Source organism: Panthera pardus, unplaced genomic scaffold, assembly GCF_024362965.1.
Source record: "Panthera pardus isolate Hobbes unplaced genomic scaffold, ASM2436296v1 HiC_scaffold_2, whole genome shotgun sequence".
NCBI classification, from domain to species: domain Eukaryota; kingdom Metazoa; phylum Chordata; class Mammalia; order Carnivora; family Felidae; genus Panthera; species Panthera pardus.
The window spans coordinates 38,677,538-38,691,518 of record NW_026526765.1 but is presented as its reverse complement, the minus strand read 5'-3'; the positions used below and the strand labels follow the sequence as shown (position 1 = coordinate 38,691,518).

At 35.7% G+C, this 13,981-nt stretch overlaps 1 non-coding gene across 1 annotated transcript; it reads right to left on the bottom strand.

The window, feature by feature from the left end:
• Positions 1–5,553: 5,553 nt before the first annotated feature.
• Positions 5,554–5,638, bottom strand: TRNAR-UCG (transfer RNA arginine (anticodon UCG)). The gene has a single exon. It is a non-coding gene; the product is annotated as a tRNA-Arg (tRNA).
• Between the last annotated feature and the right edge of the window lie 8,343 nt (positions 5,639–13,981).

Sequence of the window (13,981 nt, the reverse complement as noted above, 5' to 3'; positions counted from 1 at the left end):
GCCCCAATTTCTTTGGAAGAATCAAAAGCCAAAAATAAAAACAAAAACAAAACAAAACAAAAAAAACAAAACCACTGTATGAACACAGAAACCATAGAAAAATAATATTTTCCTCACACTAGTCGAATCCTTTCTAAAAGTAGGTAGGAGAGCAATCATATAAAATGCATAATTTCTATATACTGCATAGACATAAAAATTGATATCTCAAATTAAAAATGCTATTGTCATATTAAAACTTAGAAGGGTTTAAAAAGCTGAAATTTTCTTTAACATTTTCTTGAATGTAACAAACATTAGGTTTATTGTGTTGCAAGAGAGGTAGTATAAGATAGTGATTTAGGACTCAGGGTCTAGTAGCACAGCTTCATGATTCAAGTCCAAGATGACACAAGACAAGGTTATTTTTTTAAATGTTTATTTATTTTTGAGAGAGAGAGAGAGAGAGAGGAAGGGAGAGAGAAAGAGGGAGACACAGAATCCGAAGTAGGCTCCAGGCTCTGAGCTGTCAGCACAGAGACCTTCACGGGGCTTGAACTCGTGAACCACAAGATCATAACCTGGGCCAAAGTCAGCCACTCAACTGAGTGAGCCACCCAGGCGCCCCCAGACAAGGTTATTTATTTTGAGAGAAGGTATGGAAATTCTCCTCTCATTTTATCTTTTCTAAGATGGGACAAGTAATGCTATTTGCCTCATAGGGTTGTTATGAGAAGTAACAAGCTGATGTGTATGGTATGTATTATTATGCCCATATTAGCACCTAGTAAGTTATCAACAAGTTGTTAGGTTTTATTATTTAGAAGCCTCCTTATAATTACTAATATAAAAGGCTTTATTTAAAGGAGAGTACTTTTACTTTGCTTTATTGCTGTACTTAATCAGCATTATTGAAATAGTTTTCTATAGTTTGAAAATATGTATCATTTTGGGGAGGGAAATAATTGATCAATGGTATTTATCAAGAATATACTTTTTGGGGCACCTGGGTGGTGGCTCAGTTGGCTAAGCATCTGACTCTTGACTTCAGCTTAGGTCATGGTTCATGGATTTCCTGCATTGGGATTGGCACTGACAGTGTGGAGCTTGCTTGGGATTCTCTCTCACTTTCTGCCTCTTTCTCACTGTCCCTAAAAAATAAATAAACTTAAAAAAAGAATATACTTTTTGATTTCCACAAAATAAAATTTATAATGCAATAATGTAATAATAATATAATACAACAATATATGTTAATATATATACTTTGTATATATATGTGTATGTACTATACTATACATAAAGTATATATATGTATATGCACAAGTAAGCACACACACATTTCTTATATAGTGGAGAAAGATTTGTTATATTGTTCTCCTGGAATGCTTTGCCTTTAAAGATAAACTGTAAATTCTGTTGCAAGAACATTTCCCGAAGTATGGGTCATGTTATTAAAAGGAAAATATATGTGAATGTGGGCTGAAAACCCCCCACAATAATTGCCATGTTAATAATGACTGTATCTATGGCTATAACATGCAATATTTAGTAGCTGTGATTTGGTAGATTAACAAAAGAAAGCTCTAAATGAATCAATTAGGTTTTTAACAAAGGAAATATATTTTTGTATTTTGCACCGTAGCAATTTCCATAGATGGTAGCAATTTACAACAAGGATTAATAATACAAATTTGAGTTTCCTGGAAGGGGTCCACATGCAGAGTGTTTCTTTGCCACACAGTTCTGACAAACAATAGGCAACTATTCATTACTTTTACTGTGTATTATTATTACTTCAGCTTAAGATGGGGACAGCAAGATCCTCCAAATTGGATATGGTCTAAGAGGCTTGAAAGAACAATGCTTCCAAATGATCCTTATTGTATATCAGAAGTCACGGTATGTCCAGGGAGAATGCGTAGCTGAAGGTGGGCAGGGAAGGAGCCCCAGGAGAATGCTCCACGTCATGTCGCCCACTGACATACAATTACAAGGCTTTGAATCCGATCCATGACACAATCCATGGTGATTACAGCACTCAGAGAAGCCAAAAGACAGATGAAAATGCTTAATTTGCTTGTTCTCAAATGTGGCAATTTGCCTAATGAATGAAATTGACTTCATAAAATGTCAGGGTTATCTTTTAGTTTCAAATCTGGAATGCAAGTATACCATAGATCCCAGTGTTGGTAGCTATAATGGATTCAAAGTGAGGCACAAACAGAGTGCCTCATGACTTCAGTTCTACAGAAAAACAGGTCAAAATAAACAGAAGAGTTGGTCAGCACAAAGGTTTTGCTGACAGAGTAAGAGAGAATCTGAAATCCTGGTCAACCAAGATTATCTCTAAACACCTGCATAAAAGGATATAGAGTTGTAGTTTATTCGACCATTTCCTTTCATTTCAGCATCTTTCAACAACATATTATATTGCCTGAGTGTCACGTGAATTCTGTGAGAAGTACAGAAAGAAAGATTACCAAGTCTATTTTACATGACAGAAAAGCCCCAGAATGTAGAAGGGAAAATCTGCAGATCTCGTGGGTAATGGGCGGTGGTGGTGTGTCTGGGGAAGGCAGAAGTTTTAAAAAATTTAAATGTGTTTTCTGAATTTAGAGCAGAAAAAAAGAATCCATAATCATCTTAAATCAAAATGTAGCTAAAGACACGATTCTAATATGACAGTGTAGGAAAAGCAAGAATTAAAGGCTGAAGACCTGTATTTCAAAGTATAAAAGGCTTATTACTCCAGGTCTGTTTTCTGTCAAATGTTTCCCTACCATTCTCATCCATTTTTCAATTTGGCATTCCCTTATACTGCAAAGCAGGTGTCTTGCTCCGCAATAGCAGGGGTATGCATTTCAGAAGGTCCCACGGGGAATAATTTATCATGCAAGATTACTTCATGACTAATGATGATCTCTATAAACATTCAGGTGCAACTTGACTGCCTGGTTGGTGGTGGTCCAACCTGGTGACAGTTGGCATGTGTTTTATCTCGTCTCACCTTCCACATTCTCAGCATAGGCTAATAAATGCTGGAAGGAAGCACTGGGATGTTATAAGGAATAAGATGAATAGAAGCTAGTCAATAAAATTGCTACAGATAAAACATTGAACATAGGACGTTATCATCTCTGGTTTTATCAGTGACATCGGAGGTCCTTTTGAAGCTGTATTGCAAACCTAAAATATTGGCCGCTGGATACTATAAGATAACAAGGAGCTCATTCCAGCCCAGCTTATGACTGGGAATGTGCTAATATGCTACTCTAGCTAAAGCTTCAAATCTACAGATAATAATGCATTTAAAATGCTGTGGCAAGTGTAAACACTATATGAATATGAGGTGTTTTTTATATTACTATAATATTTAAGTCATATATCTTATTAGATAAACATTCTAAACAACCTGAGTTTAATGACTGGTCCTAGTCATTTTGAGCTCATTCAGCTACATCAGCAAAGGAGCAAACACACGAAACAAATGTGTTTCTGACCTAAAAAAAAACACAAATTTTATTTTTTTATTAAAAAAATTTTTAAATGTTTTATTTATTTTTGAGAGAAAGAGAGACAGAGCATGAGTGGGGGAGGGTCAGAGAGGGAGGGAGACCCACAGAATCCGAAACAGGCTCCAGGCTTTGAGCTGTCAGCCCAGAGCCCGATGCAGGGCTTGAACTCAGGAACAATGAGATCATGGCCTAGGCTGAAGTCAGACGCTCAACCAACTGAGCCACCCAAGCACCACACAAATTGTATTTTGATATTAGTATGTATAGCCTAAGAAGATGCAACTTACGAAAGAACTATTAAACTGATAATTTATAATTCTGAGCATAATTAGAATAAAAAATGACATTTTAGCAGTAGAAATTGAAATTCTACACAATTTCTAGAAAAATATCTAGTACATTTTAGGTTGTAGATAAATCATACAGAAATATTTTCATGAAAATGGAAACATTTCCTAGCACCACCTCCTTATGGCATCCAACATAATCTGCAACTTATGCAAGCAAATAAAACAAAATTTTTCAGTTTTTTACTTTTTTGATAGATGAATTAGTGTTTTTCTAAATGGCCAAAATTTACAAGCTCATTGTTTCTTCTGTCTTTCTAATGATCATTGAAATGACGAAGCTCTTGAAAACTGCAAAATAACTAGAAAAAATGCAGATAAGAACATTAATTTAGGTGTTAGGCTGCCTGGCTGTGGACCCTAGCTCTTCTCTGCCAGCTCCATTATTTTGGACAAATGACTTGGCAACTCTGTCCCCCAGTTGCTGCTTCAACTGTAAATTCGGGGTAACAATAGTGCCCACTTTTGGGGATTATTGTGAACATTAGAAGTTATGTGTAAAGAATTAAGAATTTCCAACACATAGGCTGTGTTCAACAATTATTAGATGTTAATATTTGTTAGATGTTAATTAGATGTTAATATTATTTATCTTACTTCTTTTTAAATGATTTTCACGCTTCAAAAAAAATAGCATCAGAACTTGGCAACTGTAATGAGGTGTGTTGTAGCAACCTTTAAACTCTACATAGACTTAATTAGTACTTGCTTCATGCACCACAGTGACTCCAGGACCCAGCCCAGTGTCTGACACACTGGGTACAGTCAATGCCTGTCCAATGTATGAACAAATGAATATGTTAATGAACTTGACCTCAAGGCCAAGGGAAAACCCTGTGTTGTTTCCTCTTTGGCCAGGAACAGCCAAGGATGCTTCTAAAAACTAGGGTCAGGTTTGTCTCAGTTGCCTTGTATCACTGTGTCCTATCTATTTTGTCCTCAGAGCTTGCCCTAACATTGACTGAACATTCTACTTTGGCATCCCAACACTTCAGAATCCTGATTATAAACTTCTGTGTTGATTTTCATGGTCCAGTTTGAGAACCTGGAATAGGTAGGACATGGCTTAAGATATAAGACATGTGCAGACCTCCAAGAACACTAAACACTAATTCTAAAAGCGCCGAGGTATATCTACTACTATATGCTAGTGTTATAAATATATACTCTCACTTAATCCTCATACAAATCCTACAAGATTATTATCTCCATCGTATATAGATGAAAGAAGTGAACACTAAGAAAGGTTAAATTCACTATCTGAGATCCACAGTTCGGTTAGTTATCACAATCACAACTAATAACTAATAGTTATTGAGTGCTAAGTAAATACTGGACACCTTAATTTGTATGTAGGCATTTGCAATGCATGGAGTAGGTACTATTATTACAGTTGGAGAAACTGAGGGTAAAAAAGACTAAGTAATTGAATGCAAGTCACACACTTAATAAATGGCACTGCCAGAATTCAAATCTAGGCAATTTCACTGCAGAATCCACATACTTAATGATTTTGATGCAGGCATTGCCACTATAGGGTCAGTGCTAAGACTTATTCTATTTTATTTTAAGCCCATATGTTTTTAAAATTATTTTTCAATGTTTATTTATTTTTGAGAGACGGAGGCAGAGCATGAGTGGGGGAGGAGCAGAGAGAGAGGGAGACACAGAATCTGAAGCAGGCTCCAGGCTCCGAGCTGTTGGCACAGAGCCTGACGTGGGGCTCGAACCCACGAACCATGAGATCATGACCTGAGCCGAAGTCAGATGCTTAACCGACTGAGCCACCCAGGCGCCCCTTTAATTTTTTCTTTTTTGATCTCATTTACAAATGTTATGTACTTTAAATATATATATATGTATATATATATATACATATATATATATTTATTTATATTTAAGTCATATATATACACTTTATATACATATTAAGTCATAATATTTAAAGAGTATCCCATTTAACATTTAAATATATTTAAATATATCTCTATCTCTATCTATATATCTATCTCTATCTCTATCTCTATCTATCTATCTATCTATCTATCTATCTATCAATCATCGATGTTATCTATTCCCTTAACTATTCTGGGTCTGAAATCTTTGTAAAGGCAATTTAGAGCTTGTTGAATGTAAAAATGAAGTTATGTTGTTTAGTTTTCTTGTACATTATCACATTTGGATTTTTAGCATTTTTTCAAGTTTATTTATTTTGAAAGAGAGAGAGAGAGAGAGCGCATGTGGGAGGGCCAGAGAGAGAGGGAGAGAGAATTCTAAGCAGGCTCCACTCCATCGGCATGGAACCAGCACCATGAGATCATGACCTGAGCCGAAATCAAGAGTCAGGTGCTTGACCGATTGAGCCACCAAGGTGCCCTTCACATTTGTTGTTTTTAAACTTAATCTGAAATTAAATCATAATGGCTAAAAATTCACCATGGTAAGCATGATGGCATTTCTATATGGCATTTCCAGCAATACCTAAAGTTAGAAATAGAGGTAGTGTTCTTGGACAGACTATTTTAATAGGGAAACTAAATAAGATGAGTATATGACATAAAATTCTCCGTAAATTGCACCTTTTACCTAACCGTCACTCTTGGTAGAAAACTGTCTCTGCTCCATCTCTATTCATCACCTGTTTAGCTGACACATACTATTCTTTTTATTTACAAATGTGGAACTGTGTACAATAAACTACTCTTTTTAGGAGACCGCTTAACTTCATTCCTATTTCTTGGAGTTTAAGTTAGCAATAATATGGTTTAGTTAGAGTTTAAAAACTTAGTGTGAAATTGGAAGGAACTAAGGGAAATAAAATGAAGTAAAACTGTGGTAATCAAAAGAATCAAAATCAAGGAGACAATATAGAAACCTGAGCTTTGATAAGAAACTTATGTATTTAAATTTTTAAATTTTAAATTATTTAAAAATTAAATTAATTACATTAATTTTAACTAAATTTTGTATAGTCAAGTTAACTTTTTAGTGAAATTCAATGGAAGGATTTGAGAAGGGGAGGCAACTTAGCTAGAATATTGACTCAGTGTGTTTCAAATTAACATCCAAAAAAACATTCTTTAGTATAATATGAGGTCTGCTGTAATTTTCACCTCAAATTGTTACCGTTCATGTTTAAGGTTGACGAAAGCAGGTTGGGGAAAATCTCAAGGTGCCAACAAGTGGTAAGAATTTCTCAGGGCAGGACTGCAAAGCACAAAAGAAGTAGAAATTTGATGTGAGTTGGATAGCTATATTAAAATTTACAACCTGAGTAGTCATGATTATTCCCACTGTACAAATGAGGAAACCAAGGCTTTGAGATTCTATATAACTTCCCAATGGGTCCACAGCTAGTTAGTGGTAGAGCTGGCATTGAATTCCAGGCTCTCCTTACTCAACAGCTTGAACTGTTTATGGCACATTATATTGCGTTGGCACACAAACCAGCTGCATTCATTATTTAAATAAAAACCAGTTAATTGAGCATAAATTATGTGGTATAAGTCATGATATGTTCTTCAAGTGGGACAGTAAAACAAGACACTCAAATTTCTGCCCTCAAGTAGTTCAAACCTAGGAAGAGAAAGCTTCATAAACAGACACTTAGAAGGCGGTGTCATCAGGGTGACAGTGGAGGTATTGCACCATGGAGTAAAAGGGTCGATGCTGAATATACTGTCTTAAATGACAAGTTGAAAATGTTTCCAGGTAGGTAGGCTGCAGGGAAAAATATATTTCAGGAAAGGAAAATTACTTATGTTAAAATCACAAAACATGGTGTCACATGATGTCTTAGGGAATAGCAGGTGAACGAACTTTCATGGACTGGTATAGAGGCAGTAAAGTGAGGTGGTGAATACAATCATGAGCTCTCCATGGTCATGATGGCAATATTTAAAAATTGTGTTTATGACTACGTGGCAATGAGAAAAAATGAAATATGGCCTTTTGTAGCAACATGGATGGAACTGGAGAGTGTGATGCTAAGTGAAATAAGCCATACAGAGAAAGACAGATACCATATGGTTTCACTCTTATGTGGATCCTGAGAAACATAACAGAAACCCATGGGGGAGGGGAAGGAAAAAAAAAAAAAAAGAGGTTAGAGTGGGAGAGAGCCAAAGCATTAGAGACTGTTAAAAACTGAGAACAAACTGAGGGTTGATGGGGGGTGGGAGGGAGGGCAGGGTGGGTGATGGGTATTGAGGAGGGCACCTTTTGGGATGAGCACTGGGTGTTGTATGGAAACCAATTTGACAGTAAATTTCATATATTAAAAAATAAAAAAAAAATTGTGTTTATGAGTGTTTTTATCCCCATTTTCCAACAGAATAGTGTCCAGTATCTCTAGCGCGATATTAAAGGCTATTTGTAGCTAGCCCCTGCTTACATACTCCATGTCATCGCCTTCCATGCTCTCTTCGTAGAAAAACCACCTGTCCTTTATCCAAACTAATATTCTTGTGTAGTGCTTACTGTGAGTCAATCATTCTTATAAGTACTTAAAATATACTAACATTTTTTCCTTTTTCTTTTGAAATTTAAATTTATAGAAATGTTGCGTGAATAGTACAAAACAGAACAAAACTCCTGTGTATCTTTCATTCAGAGGCTCCATGAAAGTTTTAATAATCATCCCTAATGACCTTTATAGCAAAAAAAAATCAGTTCAGGATAAAGCCTTCACTTTTTGTCCTATCTCTCTAGTCTCCTTCAATCTAAAACATTTCCTTTGTCATTCCATGACTTTCATGACTTTTATGTATGGATATTGATGGGTACTATTTTATAGAATGTCCCTTCACTTGGGTTTTGTTTTTTTTTTTTTTGGATATTTCCTTATGGTTAGTTGCACATTATTTATTTTTGGCCAAATATATAGTGATATTGTATTATTTTCATTGGATTCTTTTGTGGATCAGATGGTGTTAGTTTTAAGTTTCATCACTAGTGGTCCTGACTTGGATTTGCCTATGATGATTCTCATGTTTCTCCAGTATGTAATTACTTTTTCTTTCCTAATAAGTATTTTGTGAGGAGCTTCCTTGAGGCTGTGTAAAGTCCTGTTCTTTCTGACACTTTCACCCATAGTGTCAAATATCCTTGCTGTTTCTTGCAAGAATAACAATTATTATAGTTGTCAAGTGGTGACAACTTACTGATCTTACTGATCTTTCCATACATATTTGCTAGTTGTCCCTTTACTATAAGGAAAAGCTTTCTCTTCTTTTCAATTATTAATTCATTTATGTCAGCATCTACTCATAGCTTCTACATTTCACTCAGTGGATTAGAATCTATCCCTCTCACAGATTATTTCAATGCTCAAACTGTTCCAGACTTGACGAGTCAGAGTCCCATCCAAGCTGCTTTCTGCATCCTTCTTTGAGCACTTCTTTACTTTCTCATACTGTGTGTTCCAGTCCTGGAATCAGCTGTTTCTCCAAAAAGACTTTGTTTCTCTTGTGGACAGTTATATATGCCAAGACCTAGGTACTCAACCATAACTACTGCAATATCACTACTTCCAAGCTCTCTCAAGGATAGAACTAAAAATATATGTGTTTGTAATACCAATACAACTTCTATACATGAATATGCATATATGTGTATATGTATTCATTTAATTTATATTATTCTCTATCTGTGTTGAAACCCCTAAGCTTCTACTGGTAACTCTAATTCACCATGAAGTTCATATTTGTGCTTTTCTTTTCAAAGCATGAAAAATTCTGGCTGTCCTTATCCTCAATACATTACCTTTTTCTCAATTTCTTTGCATATACTCAATCCCCTAATCCACTAGGCCACTGACACACTCAGCTCCTTTTGGGTTATCTTCTCCCTCTGGTCTATTGTCACTTTTTTATGTAGGTTCCAGCTACCACCAGCCTGCTTGCTCAACTCACTGGGGCTGCTGTAGGCTATTTTACTAGGTTGGAAGAAAGAAATTAGCGAAGGAAGATAGACTGATTTTTTACTATATTTCTTTTTATAATCTTGACAATGCTGTGATACAGTACTATTATTTCTATTTTGTAGATTGGGAAAATGAGGTACTTAATGGCTGGATAACTTGTCTAGAGTCACACATTTCACTAGGGCTAGGATTCAAAAAATTCGGGTATTATGACTCTAGAGCACACACTCAGAACCACTACATTTTGCTGTCTCTCTTAGGCAGATAGAGGATGTTTAGAAGGGTATATCTGTGACACAGAAAACAAAAATCTAAACTAGAGACACAGGTTTGGGGTAGGAGGATGTTAATTTTTAAGTTCTGTGTTGTATTCATGGCACTGGAATTGAATACTAGTAAGAGAGGAAGTAGAAGAGGCAAGGATAAAGATCCAATATGCATAAAAGAAAGAAGGGACTGGTACAGAGAGACCATAGGTTGATAAAGAGAAAAAAATGATTGACCAGAAAGGTAGGAAAAAAACTAACATGACAAAATGGTGCTTAAGCAAGAAGCTAGCATAAAAAACTCTCACTAGATTTCATGATTCAGTCACTGCTGCTTATTTGATTCTGTACTTCATGTGATTTACTAGCAGTCTGTCTCTATAACTAGAAAATGGTGAAAACACTTCAAGGTGTACCCACTTGTACACCTCAAACAATTCTCTGTGTAGAGCAAGTAGTCAATATGAAGCTATCAAATTTTCAAAAGAAATTGAGACGAACTTAAATCATTATTTAACTTTACAAAAGAAGAGAACAGAAAAGAATAGAAATTAAAGGAGAAACGTTTTAGGATCTTGGATTTCAAAAGAGAAAGAGAGAAGAGATAGGGAGTTCTTTTTGATAGTGTTTTGGAGAAGATTAAAGAAGGAAACACTTTGGGATTGCTTAATTTGCTTCTAGAAAGAAAACAAATTGTTTTACTAGAACTCTGAAAAATGATAATTTATTTAATCTTAAAAACTGCTTCATGATGTAAAAAATGTTATTTTTCTCACTTTATAGACAAAAACGTTAAGACAAATTAAATATTTTGCCTAAAATCACACAACCAGGGAGTGGCAGACATGAGCTCCAAATCTATGAACCTTTCATTCCAGTGTCCTAGTGCTTTGCATGGGAGCTTTAAATACACATGTAGCTTAAGATCACATGTATTTCAAAATTATATTATTAATGAGCCTGAAAAAATTGTACCTGTGAGAACAGAGAAGAGAGATGAGAACAAAGGGAGAAGATCGCATCTTGTAGAGGAGGGGCAGTTTGTTATTCAGGAGTGCAGCAAAAATAGCAGTAATAGAAGAGTAGGGGGAGGGAGAGTAAAGGCAGCAGTTAACAGTTACAATAGTTGTAGTAGCTGTTGAGGGGTGCCCACTCTATGTCATGCATTGCTTCATACAGTACATGATATCTGTTTACATTTTTTTTCTGGAAGGAATTCCTATTTTTTTAGATCTGGGATTGCTTCTAACTACTAATTATTTTTCTTCAACCTCTGGCATTTGAGATAAGATGGACAAGAAAATTTTTCCACTTTTCAAATTCTCCCCACAAAATGACCTTTAGTGTTCTGGTTCAGTTTTTAATGACAGGCAGGATATAACTGCTCTCATCCATTTCAAGCATCCATGAATTGTTATTGTTTTCTCTCTCCATTATCATTTAGACAATCAATACATGTTTAGCTTCTTCAATAAATAAGTCAGTGATTTCAGAGCCTTCACCATTACTTGAACTCTCTCTAGTTGTGTCTTTCTGGTAATAAAGGGATTAAAAACAATCATATGGTTTTCCAGAAATCATCATTAGTTGTGTAAAAGAAGGATTTTCATTTTGTTTTTCATGGTACAATGTCTCTGAACTTCACTCAAAATAATTGTGTGTGTGTGTGTGTGTGTGTGTGTGTACTATCACAGGGTGTATTCAATACATATTACAACTTTATCTCTTAGTAGGCATTTCTTTATTTTTCCCCTTGTATATCACTGCCCCCCCCAGAGATGGGGGAGGAAGATAAGTATTCATATATGCTAAATATAATGGAATTTCCAATATATGCCCAAGACAAAAATAAAGTAATTATTTAAACACAGACCTGGTTTAAAGAAAAATTTAAACAACAATATAAGTCATATGTGAGATATAGTTAGTTTTTGCTGCTATAAAACTTACCTCAGAGCTAGCGATTTAAAATATAGCTGTTGAGGTGCACCTGGGAGGCTCAGTTGATTGAGTGTCCAACTTCGGCTCAGGTCATGATTTTATGGTTCATGAGTTCGAGCCCTGCATCGAGCTCACTCCTGTCAGCGTAGAGCCCACTTCAGATCTTCTGCCCCCTCTGCCCCTTCCCTGCTTGTGTGCTCTCTCTCTCTCTTAGTAAAAAATAAATCAAAATGTAAAATATAGCCATTTACTTATTTTACAATTTTGTAGAATGGTGATCTGGGCTGGCCCTTTTTGTACCATTCTTCTGGTCTAGATCTGGCTTGGTTAATCTCAGCTGGACTCATTCATACTTCTCTCAGTAGCTGACTGGTTATCTATGGAATGGCTGGTTTCTAATGTCTTTGGCTGTGACAGTCGGGATGACTGGGGTCCCTGTCTATAAAGTTTCGTAACCTCTAGCAGGCTAGGCAAGTATTCGGATGATGGTAGATTTTCAGAGCAGTACAAAGGTGCATCCCAATGGGTAAGGGCTTTTTATATTCACTGCCCCATATCATATTTGTCAAACTGTGTCAGGTTTGTAAGTCTCATAGCCAAGGCCAGAGTCATTGTGGGAAAGCAACCACCAAAGTGTGAGGATAAAAGGGAGATGTGAACAAATTTGTGAAAGTTGCACTTAAATGGCCAAGTAGATAGCATAATATATATAATTATATATATTGGAGGAATGTTGATCAAACCACATTTTACCAAAATCTATACAAGCTGAAGTGATTCTTTTTAAAAAAAAATACTTTTGTTATTTTTCAGAGAATCTCTAATTACTAGAGATTAAAATGTTCTCAAAATTATAAGGAATCTAAGTGAATTATAAGATATGACCTTAGCCTGTTATAAGATACAAATAATCTTTTGGGACCAATAGGAACTGTACACCTAAGCAAATATGAAATGATAGAAAAAACAGTTATAAAATCTCTCATTAATTTATTGAAACTAGATTGTAATGTGGATATTTTGAAGAAAATAATATGCTTTCCTTTATTGTCTTTCTAAATACATGACATTGGTTTCTATTTGATTTTAGATATCTGATCCAGTATGAGTCTGATCTAGTAAAGAACATAGGCAATTTTCGGAAATTTAATCCATGCAAAATGAGAGGTTTAACAGATAATTATTGAGCAACCATAAATGAGCAAATTTACCATCTACAAAATAGACTAAAACAGTAAGACAGAATTCTTGTAAGTAAGGCCAATGTATTAGGAGATTTTCCAATATCTATTACATTTCCTTTAGTTTATTGAGGGTCAAGTCTTGAGAATTCAGCCCTAGAATTCTCCAGGTATGTAGAGAAAATTACTACCATTGCCTGTTATGATTTAATTATGATGTTGAAGTTGGAAATGAGGATAAATCAAAAGGAAGTATCACTAAAATGAAAGCCCACCTTACTCCTGCTCTGTCCCTACTGAGGACTCTAGGAGGAAGCTCAGAATACTAAGAGTCAGAACAGACAATAATGTGCCTTGATTTATCAGTATTGAGCTGCTTTGGATTCTTCTTCCTAAAACTCCAGGGATTGTTAAGACTGGGCCCAGAGTGGCTGGAAGTCTGTTAGAAACTGACAGAAGGGGCCACTACAGAGGGGATGAAGTCAGCTGAGTATGGTACACCTTCTGCATCAGGGCCAGTGTAACTCCAAAGGGAACCAAGAGCCATCTTGATCACCAATGAAGGCCAAAGTAAGAGGTTTCCACAAGGGCATGCAATTGTACCAAACCCAAGCCTAGAGAGATACCCCATGATACATACCCAAAACAGAGGTACAACAAACAAGCATGCAGACCACACTCAGGTAAAAAATAAATTGTTTCCATCCACCCCAGGAACCAAGAGACTGTGAATCTTTTCCTTTAATATAATATTGAGTAATCTGTATCCCTACTACCTAAACCTACATGCCATCTTGGGAAGGGAAAGAGAAAAAGTAAGAAGATT